The 4,219-nt window shown below is 38.4% G+C and overlaps 1 long non-coding RNA gene across 1 annotated transcript; it reads right to left on the minus strand.

Moving 5' to 3' along the window:
• Positions 1-252: 252 nt before the first annotated feature.
• Positions 253-3,919, minus strand: LOC141633204 (uncharacterized). Its single transcript, XR_012538015.1, has 3 exons — positions 1,727-3,919; positions 900-1,047; positions 253-415 (listed from the first exon to the last, which is right to left on the minus strand). It is a non-coding gene; the product is annotated as an uncharacterized LOC141633204 (long non-coding RNA).
• Positions 3,920-4,219: the final 300 nt, after the last annotated feature.

A 4,219-nucleotide genomic window follows, 5' to 3' on the forward strand; every position in this document is an offset into this window, starting at 1 on the left:
TCTGGTATAATAGGCGTGATCTTAGCAAACTACTACCTGAATTAGCCTCGTTTGAGACTTTGCATTTATTCATCTGTCAGTGAGATGCTACTCCATACCAACGAACAAAATGGATAACATACAAATGCAACGACTTTGATCAAAATGGCCTGGGTATTCAAACAAAAGCTACCCAGAACATTTAACCCATAACCCACCACACAATTACGATATTAATCACCCAAAAATGTATTGATCAATGATCAAATCATATATGGAAAGATCTCATTAGTGCAAACAAAAAGTAAAGAAATATAACTAATAAAGATCTAAACAAATCTTCATCTCGTCAGTGCAAACCTGAAGTTCAGAAACTCTCATTGGTGACCCTTCATTCTTCAAATCAAACTAAAAGGTGGAGGTCGTCAGTGCAAACCTGAAGTCCCAAAAACCCCAAATATTGGAGTAAATTATACCGTAATTAACGATGCAAATGGGGAAATGAGTAGAAGGAAAGAGAAAATTGAGGAAAGGATGATGAAGTTGGGAAATAAAGGACACACTTAGGAGGCAAGTAAATAACAGAGGGGATTGGAGTAATGACTCTCACAACATTAATACCTGATAATCCAGATAACGAACAATCAAGAGTAGACTTAAACCCAAATTGAACCGACCCAAAAATGATAGAAAATACCCCAAACTAACCAAGTTGAGGCAAAACATTAATAGTCAGTTTAGCCATAGCCATGAACTGAAGCAACCCAATTGATTTGCTTGACTCGTACGCACTGACCTAAAAATAAACTGAACTTACTAGTACCCGAACAGGAGAACATCACACTCAAGATGACCCAAATCCGACTAAAATAGCCCATTTGCCACAGTAAATAGATTTGTAAAGTGTGAGTAAAATGTACCTGCAATACTCGGTCAGTGGTTGTCCTCCCACATCCACAAAGATTTAGTGATTTTAACTTCTTGCAAAAGCTTGTTAGATATGCAACTCCAGAATCATTGAACATTGTGCACCCACTGATGTTCAGATACACACACTCCTTTCCTGTCCTAATTGATACATACCTTTAGCTAGTTAGATGCATTACTTTATGTAACTAGATACATATCTTTAGATAGCTAGATACACTTATTTAAATTGCTAGATACATAAATCTAGCTAGTTAGATACACTTCTTTAAGTTACTAGATATATATATATATATATATATATATATATATATATATATATATATATATATATATATATATCTTTAGCTATCTACATACACTCCCTTAAACTACTATATACGTATCCTTAGCTAGCTAGATACACCCCTTTTAACTTGCTAGATACATATACACCCCTTTAACTTTATTTTGGAAATTGATTCAACCGTAATGTTAAGTTTAGTTTCTCGGTCTATACAAAATCTTGTTACACCAAAATTCACCACGTCCAAGTTACTTGGGCTATGTTCAGTTAGAAGTGTTGGAAGTGTCTAACACAGATGTATATCCAAGGCTCGGACTCGGTTATGTTATAAAAAAAATCAAGGTCTCCGTTTAACTCGATATATAGCATCATAATGCACCATTTAAAATCACAGTCAGGATACCTCATTCAATGATACTGCCACACAGTTAATGGCAACAAGCAGTTCTACGGCTACCATTCATCATCGAGACTAGCGCGGTGGAAGCATAAAACAGTACAAACAAATAACAAGAACAATGTCAAATTAATTACCATAGCTCCCACTTCTATCAGATTAGCATGCTGAAGGATCATTGGAATTGCAATGCTTCCCACTGCTGATGCTCCTGTCATAAACTTCGCAGCATCTATCTATCTAGATTGGAAAAAAAAATATTAAAAATCAATAATAGTTAAACCTGATAATTTCATACCTTTTTTTAACAGAAAGATGCAATCTTTTTTACTATTACCTAGATACACATATTACTTAGTCGAGATACATATATTATACACTCAGATACACTTGTCTATTTGTGTATCTTAGAGTAGAATTATGTGTACCTAGGGCATAATTTTGTGTATCCACCCACCGACAATATCAACGACCACCTCAGACGGCACTAGAGACATCAATGAATAACTCTGATGACGCAAAATATATTAACAGACAGCTCAAATGCCACCTACGACATCCACAAGCATCCTCATCCACAACCAGCAACCTCATCAAAATTATAACCATCGCCACCTCGTCACTAAGACCATCGCCGCCCAACCACAACCAAACCTCGTCAGCCGAAAACCCCACAAACAACAATCCTGCCGACTTTCTACTTCTTAGATGAAAGTTCTATTTTAGCTAAATAGATCTGGTTGTTGGCTGCCACCCAAAGCCATCAACCAACCCACATAAATCTCTAATGACGCCGCGCCCATAGAAGTTGGTTTTATCGCTAGATCTAGGAATTGATAGGGATGTATATTGGAGAAAACGAGAAGCGCGCGGTGGCCGACAATGACAATAATAATGACGCCGGTGGTCGTCGCTTCTCCGAGTTTTGGGTGGTCGACGGTGACGCCGGCTATCGTCAGGTGTTGGTGGATGGGGATAAGAAATTATTAGGAGGAAGTTGGTCGTTAGGTGACTAGTGGTGCATGGAGGTTACCGCCGGCAGTGCGCCTGAATCTGGGCAGTGATCGGTCCGTCGTCGTCGTTGGTGCTCGTAACAGAAGCCAGTTTATGAAGATATGGTATGAGAGAGGATGAGAGAGTAGTGGTAGTGGAGTTGGATTTTAACTGTTAGATGTGGTTTTTGGGTTAGTTCGTACGGTTCGTACTGAATTCTAGTTCGTACGGAATCCCGCCTCTATATATATATATATAGAATTAGGTTCAACTAAGTCCACCTTTCTTAGATGAGTTCCTAAGTCCTATTTTAGACCCTTAGATCATAGAAAATCAAAGGCTAAGATTAAAACAAAAAAAAGCTAAGATATAAAAGACACCAACCTCTATTCATTCAACCACTCTCACAAACCCTAACATAAACACCTCTCCCTCATCATTCTCTCTAAAAACTCTCTCTCTCTAAACACTCCTCATCTCACCGACAACAACACCAGTCCCTCCCTCCTCCACCGGACCACTGCACCTCATCACAATCAAAACTACGTCCTCCTCTCCTTATCCTTTCTTTCGTCTTCAAATCTGCCTCGCCGCCCCTGCCGCCTCTTTTTTTTTCGGGTTGTTGATGGTGGTTGTCAACGGTTAACCGTGGTGGTGGTGGGATGGTGAAGTGTGGGATGTCGTGTATGTGGGGGCTGTCGTGTGCCGGTGGTTGTGGGTCTTTTTTTTTTATTATTTCTCCAGATGTGGCCGTAGGTGGAGCCGTGGTGGTGGTGAAGTGTGGGATGTCGTGTATGTGTGACTGTCGTGTGCCAGTGGTTGGGTCTTTTTTTTTTTTTATTTCTCTAGATCTGGCCGGAGTGGGTGTGGCGGAGTGGTTTTTGGTCGTCGTGGTTGATGGCGTTTGTGGTGACTTATGGTGTGGTCTTTTTTCAAGGTTTGCTTTTTTTTGGGTTGGTGGTGGTGGTCAACCGTGGTGGGTTTGCGTTGGATGGGTGGTAGCCGTTTCTACTTTTTTTTTTTCGCTTTCCATTTGCGGCGGTGGTGTGGTGTAGTCGTGTATGGTGGTGGGTCAGGCGTGGGTGTTGTTGTCGGCGGTGTCGACGTATGGTGGTGGGTCAGGCGTAGTTGTTGGGGCTGGTTGGAGGTGTCGATGAATTAAATTACATAATCACTCTGCTATTAAAGTTTCACTCTTGACCATTAAAGTTTCGCTCGTAGATCCTTGAAATTTCACTCCTAGACCATTAAAATTACAATCGTAAATTAGAGAAATTACAGATTTTTACATTATTACATAAATTCAAGGTTTTCAATTGAAAACGGACTAAAAAAACTAATGTTTTACTCGATACCATTAAAATTTCACTAGTTTAACATTAAAGTTTCATATTTATAAATCAGTGAAATAAAAAAATAGTTGCAATTAAATTATTACATAATTCAAAATTTAATACGACCTACAAAAATAAAAGTTATACTTTTAAGCATTAAAGTTACATTCGTATACCATTAAAATTTCACTTGAAAATTAGTTAAATTAAATAATCATTGGTCTCAATTACATTATTCGAAAAATTCTAATTTGTTTTAATAAAAATGGCCTTAAAAAATTAAAGTTTCACCTTTAAGCATTA

Source organism: Silene latifolia, chromosome Y (assembly GCF_048544455.1).
Source record: "Silene latifolia isolate original U9 population chromosome Y, ASM4854445v1, whole genome shotgun sequence".
Lineage (NCBI taxonomy): Eukaryota > Viridiplantae > Streptophyta > Magnoliopsida > Caryophyllales > Caryophyllaceae > Silene > Silene latifolia.